Source organism: Tachypleus tridentatus, chromosome 13 (assembly GCF_004210375.1).
Source record: "Tachypleus tridentatus isolate NWPU-2018 chromosome 13, ASM421037v1, whole genome shotgun sequence".
NCBI lineage: Eukaryota > Metazoa > Arthropoda > Merostomata > Xiphosura > Limulidae > Tachypleus > Tachypleus tridentatus.
Genome location: NC_134837.1, coordinates 253156943 through 253166840, shown reverse-complemented (window position 1 = coordinate 253166840; position 9898 = coordinate 253156943). Strand labels below are relative to the sequence as shown.

Sequence of the window (9898 nt, the reverse complement as noted above, 5' to 3'; positions counted from 1 at the left end):
TTTCCCTTTGTTTTTATGGGGGGAGGTCCCATAACTCGGGGATTTATAATATAGGTTTTGACACCTGCGGAGCACAGATGTCCAGTCCATTGTGTAGCTTTGCGGTTAACAACACACAGGCACAAAAATCGTTCTTATAATCAAAGAACGGTTTATTTAAAACTTGTTCACAAGATACGAAGACGTTGATTCGTTCAGTATTCAGACAAAAACTGTTTATATATCTTCCCACATTTCCATGATAGCTGAAGAAAAAAGAAGCGAACAAGACAGGTAAGTGTCTTTCATGTATATTCATCTCTGTGTTTACAACCACGGCGATTCCTCACAGTCCAGTATGACGGAACTAATGGTTACCCATTACAACACATGGTAATTGTGTTTTTCGCTTCTTTTTTTTTACCTCAAGACCACATGGGAAGAATGAAAATAAACGTCCAATAGGTCAAGAAGGCCACCACCGTCTGGTGAGACCTGACCGTTAGCAGGCCTTCCCGTCGACTCTCATTAGATAAGAAATTAGGAAATGCATCCCTACTAGAAACCGTTGCTAGAGAAACGGGAAATTCTTATCTCGGGGAAAAGAAAAAACACGTGAGAATGTCGTCTTATTTAGCATCAGTTCCAGGCGGGAAACACGTTCAGCTTCAGCATAAACAAAACGTTGTCTCATTACCAACGGATGGCAAAGGCACCCAAAAACCCCTCCGAACATGCTGTCTCAAAACAAACACAAGAACTACGACGAATCACGTTGAAGCTAATTTATTGCAGCAAATAAAGATATTTGTTTATACGCTGTCAGACACAGTGATTAGAAGCATGCCTCCTGACGGATGTGTAAACAATCTATAACTGATTAGTAACGTTAAAATAACTTCACTTCGATTCGGTATGCAAGACATGCAGGTCTCTTACTAACGAACTAATAATAATTATCGCATATTTTTACTTGTATTCCAACGGAACGTTCCACAAGCAGGGAAAACGAAAGAGTTCTTCACTTATTCGCCAAACCGTGTTGTCAATTCTGCTTTAAAGTATTCAAGTAAAAACTGGAATTAAAAGGCTAAAGGCAATTCTTACACGAACCTGTCCTTCAATTTACCCAAGTGAAGGGGGAAAAATTTTGTACACCTCAATTTTCTGTTATCAGCTGAAGAAGGCAATAACGTATTACGTAAAAATTTCAAAGAGCGAAAACTTTAGAAAACTAATTTTTCTGACGCTATATGAGCATGCCCATACGTCGACACAGTACAGTACGACGTGTACATAAAGCACCTTACACTCGTGTACGAATTAACTCTACAACTTATTAAGAGCAACATGTTGCATGCAATACCGGCTGCCTGTCGCATCGGCCCGGCACAGCCAAGTGTGTTAAGTCGTTCGACTCGTAATCTGAGGGTCGCGGGTTCGAATCCCCGTCGCACCAAACATGCTCGCCCTTTGAGCCGTGGGGGCGTTATAATGTTACGGTCAATCCCACTATTCGTTGGTAAAAGAGTAGCCCAAGAGTTGGCGGTGGGTGGTGATGACTAGCTGCCTTCCCTCTAGTCTTACACTGCTGAATTAGGGACGGCTAGCACAGATAGCTCTCGAGTAGCTTTGTGCGAAATTCAAAACAAACAAACAATCCTGTCGCATTATGGTTTATGTTTTACTACTTCGAATGTATATGTGATGCTTTGATTACAACATGTAAGTGCTGTTTTATTATTATTCTTGTTAAGCGCAAAGCTACACAACGGACTATATGTGTTCTACCCACCGAATGTATCGAAACCCAATTTTTAGCGTACAAAGCATTCAGGCTTGATGCTGAGACACCAGAAGACGAATACGATCTTATTGGCTGATGGCAGGGTGTGGCCTAGTTATTAGTGTGATGGACTATGAATCCAAGTCTTTATGGTTACTGCAAATTCGCGTTTTGCACTTTGAAGCCATGAGTGAATTCTACGAGTGACGGTGAAATCCTCTATTCGATTAGAATGGTCCAAGTGTTGGCAGTGAGTGTTGTTAACTCGCGACCTTCCCTGCAACCTAATATTTTAAAAGCAGTGACGTTTAGCGCAGATAGTTGTTCTGTATGTAACTTCGCGCAAATAAAAAAAAAATCCTCATAAAGCTATACATTTAACCTAGTGCATTTACATAAAGCAATATTTCAAAAATTACGTTCGAGTCAGTCAAGTCAATACACTGTAAACTAGTAGGTCATTCAGTAGAGCACACATCTACGTCATGCAGCGTTGATCATATTTGGCTCTAAAAAAATATATGAAAATATATCCGTTTGTTTCTTTGTTTTTTTAATTTTTCGCGCAAAACCACACGAGGTCTATCTGCGCTAGCCGTCCCTAATTTAACAGTGTAACATTAGAAGGAAGCCAGCAAATTACCACCACCCCGCGTCAACTCTTGGGCTACTCTTTTACCAACGAATAGTGGGATTGACCGTTACATTATAACGCCCCCACAGCTGAAAGAGCGAGACTCAACTCTAGTCCTACACTACTAAAGTAGGGACGGCTAACGCAGATAACCCTCGTGTAGCTTTGCGCGAAATTCAAAACAAACAAATTTATTTTCAAGCCTTTCAGTTACACGAAAGTGACACACGTAAATGAATCCTTGCACTGTTTAGTAAGTAGAGAACAAAAAAAAAAAAAAACTGATGTTAAAATGGACAACGTGTCCAGTGAATTGGCAAAATTAATTGATTAACTTATGTGTATCTTGTAGTGCTCAAAGTAAACTGACAACAAGGAGCAATCTAATAAACAAACTTGTTATCATCCTGAGTTACTGTATCACGTTAACCATTTAAAAAAAACAATCGGTAAACATTTTCGAGGTTATATTTCATATATTAAAACACATAAAAAAACAATATTTTGCAACAGAGGGTGATTTTAGCAAGGAAAATGAAGTCAAAGAAAAATCACTTGGCATTTTTTAATAGTACACATTTGGCTAATATGAATTCCTCCCTGCCCTGCATCCAAAGTCAATTCCCAGAAGTTCTGGATTTATTACGTTAGTATTTTCCTAGAGGGATAATATGTTTGACCTAAAATTCACATGCAGAGATCATTGACATAAGCGTCAATGTCCTTTTGGTTTTCCAGCAGCCACAGGAGTCAGGCCTTCAAACGTTGCTTCCTGTGTACGAGAATCAGGAATTTTTGCATCAGCTGAACCACAGTACTGATAAAGATGCTTCTCATACTTAAGACAAGTGGTTTGCTACTCTAGAAGGTGTATTGAAAAATACGACTTACTGGTATACTTCGTCTTGAAACTTGTGGTCCTCTATGCCGCTTAATATTATTTATTGTCTTCAAAGGATTTTACTGACATCCAATTTCTGCTTCGTAAAATATTGCCGTGAGCCAAAACACACACAAAAAACAACCAAATATAAATATCTTGCGAGTAAATATATATAATATTACCCTGACAATAATACAGCCTCATCAGAAGAGAGACAGTAGAAATAATGTGAACTGAAAAAACATACACACACACACACACCTTCGACTTGCTGACAAACCTTTTTTTAGCTTCAGCTAGTAAATATTGTATGTTAAGTAACATCTTCCTTTGAACCCGTAAAGAAATATTACTTCAGCAGGTTAGGCTTCATACACGTGTCTTTTAAAGAATTCTAGCTATAAGTTAACCGTATTGCTTAATATTAAGCAGTCAATTGGTTTACTGATTCACCAGTTCTTGAGAATCATGTAATAAAGTTAATTCAAATGAAATAAATTAGTTTGGTTTTTGGAATTTCGCACAAAGCTACTCGAGGGCTATCTGTGCTAGCCGTCCCTAATTTAGCAGTGAAAGACTAGAGGGAAGGCAGCTAGTCATCACCACCCACCGCCAACTCTTGGGCTACTCTTTTACCAACGAATAGTGGGATTGACCGTAACATTATAACGCCCCCACGGCTGGGAGGGCGAGCATGTTTGGTGCGACTTGGGCGCGAACCCGCGACCCTCAGATTACGAAGCGCACGCCTTAACGCGCTAGGCCATGCCAGGCCCGAAATAAATTAAAAATAAATAAAACAGTGTTAATATATATAATGTTGTGCTATTTATAATTACCTAAAAAATCGGATTTATAAGTGACTTAAATAAAATGTATAATAATGACAGTTCACTAGCTTTATATGGATCACACCCTTACAGCTGTGGTTCATGAAAATGAAGATAGATATATCGTTCAGACGATTATTAAATCGTGATGAGCTCTGGTATTTGGCATAAAGCTTCGTACGCACGGGATATGGTAGATGTATTGTAGCTTACATATTAAAGCATATTTTCTTTTGTATTTACTAAGATTCTTTGAATTGTCCAAATTGTGAAGAAATTCTAGGTAAAATAACCTGAGAAAAATAACACTCCTCGCCATGTTTAGTTCCATACAAACACATTTTACTTGTGATTAAATATATGTCACTAGTTTTAACACTTATATATTATTATGTGAAACAGAACTGCATATTGTTGAATATCTTAAGTATTACTTTCTGTACGTATGCCCACTACGTTTTCATCTTCTCAAAAAATAATTGCTCATAACAATTAAACTCCGCTAATGAATTGGAAATTATTCACAAGGACCATTCGTTTATTGTTTTTTACATTTACCAATTCAATTACCTCTGGTATGTAACAGTACCTTACTCTAACACAGTTATGCTGTTGTACGTTTGTGGCTCGTATGCCTTCTTATTTTGTAACTTGTTTACTGTGCCCAGCTGGAGAGTTTATTTCGTAGGTTTATACTCTAAATATTTGAAATTGTTTGTATTGTGTTGCGAACTTGGACTGTAAACATAGGCAATTAGTGTTGTTGTTTAACGTACAGGGTGGTCCAAAAGTAATGTGTCTCACATGCGAGTACTTCATAGTGCTACAGATCAATTACTTTGTAGACCACCACGTAGTGCATAATAGACGTAAACAACATTTAGGCCATCAGTAATAACCCATGTTAAATCATTACTGGACAAATTTAATGTGACATTTAGATTACATAACCAGTTGACCGTCCAAAGTAGCTACTGGACAGTAAACCTGAGAATAATACGAGAGAAACCTCACTACTGGACGTTATTTCCCAAGTTGGATATTTTATAATAAATTGTTAGGAATTACATTACATTGTTATTAACATTTCAAAATGTGACGTCGTATAAATAACAAAATGCAGATTTACCGTATGTTACTCATGAAGGGCAAGCGTAGATAATCCTCGTTTAGTTTTGGGCGAAATTCCGAATAAGTAAATTGTTGACAAAAATCAAATGAAAAATTTGTGTTCAAAATTCAAAATGGAATAAATAAACCCGTGATGATAATAAAAAACTGTAAAACTTATCAAAGAATGAAAATGGTAGATTGACAGCAAGCTGATCACCTAATAAATATTTGGGCGTGGCCTTGTCGTTGTCCCCTGACTGTGAGTTAAGTATTCACTTTTCGCGGGGCCTGGCATGGCCAAGCACGTAAGGCGTGCGACTCGTAATCCGAGGGTCGCGGGTTCGCGCCCGCGTCGCGCCAAACATGCTCGCCCTCCCAGCCGTGAAGGCGTTATAATGTTACAGTCAATCCCACTATTCGTTGTAAAAAGAGTAGCCCAAGAGTTGGCAGTGGGTGGTGATGACTAGCTGCCTTCGCTCTAGTCTTACACTGCTAAATTAGGGACGGCTAGCACAGATAGCTCTCGAGTAGCTTTGTGCGAAATTCCAAAACAAACAAACAAACACTTTTCGCGTTCTCTTCCTGCAAAATCACGCTCCCGCATTCCGCACTTTGGGTGGGCTATAGGAGTAAATATTCAGTTAAAAACGAATAGCCCATCAGTTTTTAGAGGGTGCTGTCGACTGCCTACCTCAATTCTGGTCTATCAGTTCAAAATTAGAGCTGGGCATGCGTAAGTGGTCCTTTGTGTGACTTTCGCGGCAATTTAAAAATAAATATATGATTACATCTTATAAACAACCAACTTATACTGAAGAGGTTCCAGAATGTCCTGTATTATTGACACAATTGGCCAGGACTGGCTGAATTAAAGTTCACGTGCCGTTAAATAAAGACAAGTTTGTTTGTTATTTACATTTAACAAAGATATTTTATTTGCATTAGTCACCGTTTGCGAGGTCTGTAACCTAAGCAAGACCAATCACTTCCGTACACTTCAGATCACTGCGTGATGAAGTAACAGCTTCACAACCTAATGTTCTTGTTGTGTTGAAATGTTTAAAAGGCAGACAGGAAACTTAACACGTTGTCTGAAATATTGGACTCTTCAGCTAACATTCCGTTTTACTTCCCTTACATCTCATACGTGTACTTGACGGCTTTTAGTTGCAATAGTCTAGAACATCACGCAAAACATACAATTAACATTTTATCCTGGTTATTAAAAATAATCGGTTCGTTCTGCCAATTGTCATTGTGGTGGCGAAGTTAGGAACCAGGCAACACTTACTGCGAGTTTTTCCAGTCTCCATTGAAGCGGGTCAAAGGCTGAAAAGACAAGACTGCACTTTGAGCATGCATTGTAGATCACGTTTCAGATAACGACCGGTGTGTAATCGGATCTCACAATACAGGGTCACTAGCCTCTGGGGCGTCTTCGGTGATCCGTCTAATTTGCTTTGTTGTGATGAGCTGACTTGTGGTTTCCTACACTTGTAAAGCTTGTATTGTTCATAGTTCAACACGAATAGAAACAACGCGAACAAATAGATCACTAGCATAGTGACTAACAGGTGAGATTCACTTCCAATCCCGTGATAAAGATTTGGACAATATATTCTCAAAGTATTTGGTAATTATCTTACCACATTGTGTTAAATAACTACAACTGAACGGTAAGATAAAACGCTGCTAGTTATCACGTCTTGAAACAAACAAACATCAACACATATCTAGCTTGAAATTGAAGGTTAAGAATAGGAAACCCAAAACGTAACTTGCTTGCTTCATTTTGAGATTTAAATGACAAAATGAATCATCGTGCACGACATTAAGAAAACAAATCATTTATCCTTGTCAGTGATCTTTAAAGAATAAAATCTGATCTTTATAGGTTTATTCGAAGCAAACTAGATCCTGTTAACCCTTGGCAGGATTAGGTACTTATGCATTGGTTCTAAACCACAGTTGGTTATGTTGACTCGAGTTCAGACAAGTTCGATACTTGAGTAGTGATAATGTGTCCAACATATAAGACTCGCAAAGCTTCATTAGTGTATGTAACCTTTACCGTGTCAGTGCTTGGTAACCTTGTTTCTTCACGCAGGTTGACCTACTCACTATGTGTACCAACAGGCTTGATGCGACTGTGTTAAAATGACCCACTGACTGATATACACTATAAGCTCTTTCCTTTAGTTAGTTGTGGCCTGGTATGGCCAGGTGGTTAAGGCATTCGACTCATAATCTGAGGGTCGCAGGTTCGAATCCCCGTCACACCTAACATGCTCGCCTTTTCAGTCGTGGAGGCGTTGTAATGTGATGGTCAATCAAATTATTCATTGATAAAATAATAGTTAGTCCATGAGCTGGCAGTGGGTGGTGATGACTAGCTGCCTTCTCTCTAGTCCTACACTGTTAAATTAGGGACGGCTAGGGGAGATAGCCCTCATGTAGCTTTGTGCAAAATTCAAACAAAACTTTTAGCTGTGATATAAATTTAGCTTTGTAAAGATATCTAAGTATAGACCGCTTAAAATCTGCACATATTTAAACTTATTTTTTTACTTTCTTAAACTGTGTTATATGCAGACTGGTGTTTACTTGATAACGCACGATTTATGACTCTTTATAGAATATAACTAATATACATTACACAAAAATGTATTATACAGTGTTTAAAATGTTGCAACATAACGTACTTATATTAGGTACATACAACTGGAGTTCAAACCTTTAAATGATGCAACATAACATACACTAGTGTATACAACTGGATTTTGATCTACTAATTTACATGATTCAACACACCGCTACCTGCACTTCCATTGACACGATTCAGGCACACTTTACCTGCATTCACTGATTCGACCGGCCATGCCGCTTACTCCTGCACCATTGACATGACACAACATTATTCACTTTACGCTGCACTATTGACAACGATACTGACGCACTTTACCTGCACTACTGACATTGATTCAATACACGCTACTTTACACTACTGACATGATTCATTGCGGCACACCTCGCATTACTGACATGATTCAATGGCAGCTTTACCTGCATAATTGATTATTATGATTCAATGCACGCTACCTACATTATTGACGCGATTCAATACACGTTACCTGCATTATCTCACATGATTCAATGCACTTTTACTTACGCTCATTGATTATGAGTTCAATGCACTTTACTCTATTACTTACTGACATGATTCAATGCACTTACTACACAATTTTACCATGACATGATTCAGTGCAGCTTTACCTACTTACTATTGACGAGGTTCAGTACACTCTACCTGGATTGTTGACGCTGAGTTCAGTAAGCACCTTACTACGTTATTCACACGATTCAATGCACTTTACCCGCAATTCATTGACACAATGACCTGAATACGCTTTACCTGCACTCATTGACCGTTTTGACCATTAGCTGCCGCCTGCGCCGGTGGACCTGACGCAGCATTAATTTTACCTGCACTGATTGACATGATACGACCTGGCCGCAGCTGCGCACTGTTGACATACGTTACAATGCAGCTTACCTGGGTACTGCTGATACGTGAGTTCAATACAGCTCACTTACACTACTTGACATGAGTTCAATAACACTTTACTTACACTACTGGACATGAGTTCAATACACTTTACCTACTAATTGACGACAGATTCAATACGCTTTACCTGGTTACTTATTGACATGATTCAATACACGTTTACCTAATATTATTCACGAGATTCAATACACTTTACTTACACTATTGATTATGATTCAATACACTTTACTTGAACACTACCGACGTGATTCAATACACCTTTACTCTACACTACTGGACGTGATTCAATACAATTTTACCTACACTTTCATTGAGCGCGGTTCATTACACTATACCTACATTATTCAACATGGATTTCAATGCACGCTACTTACACTTCATTGATGTGATTCAATGCACTTTACGCACATTACTGATATGATTCAATACACTTTATTTACACTATTGATATGATTCAATACACTTTATTTTACACTATTGATGTAGTTCAATACACTTTACCTGCACTACTGACATGATTCAATACACTTTACCTGCACTACTGACGCGAGTTCAATGCACTTTACCTACATTATTCACATGATTCAATACACTTTACTTACACTCATTGATGATGTGATTCAATACACTTTACCTCTACACTACTGACATATGATTCAATACACTTTATCACTTACACTATTGCTGGACATGAGTTCAATACACTTTTACCTACAACTACTGACGCATGATTCAATGCACTTTTACCTACACTATTGACATGATTCAATACACTTTACCCTGCTACTATTGATACATGATTCAATACACTTTACCTACATTATTGACATGATTCAATACACTTTTACTTGCACTCATTGATATGATTCAATACACTTTACTTACACTACTGACGTGAGTTCAATGCACCTTATTTACACTTAATTGACGTGGTTCAATGCTACTTTATTTTACACTATTGATGTAGGTTCAATACAGCTTTACCTGCACTACTGACATGATTCAATACACTTTACCTGCACTTCACTGACACATGATTCAATACTACTTTACCTGCATTATCAAGTACATGATTCAATACATTTTACTTACACTATTGATATGGGAT

At 38.1% G+C, this 9898-nt stretch overlaps 1 pseudogene; it reads left to right on the top strand.

Annotated features, from left to right (window-relative positions):
* Positions 1-238: 238 nt before the first annotated feature.
* Positions 239-9898, top strand: part of LOC143236517 (glutamate-gated chloride channel-like) — a 26993-nt pseudogene continuing 17333 nt past the window's right edge.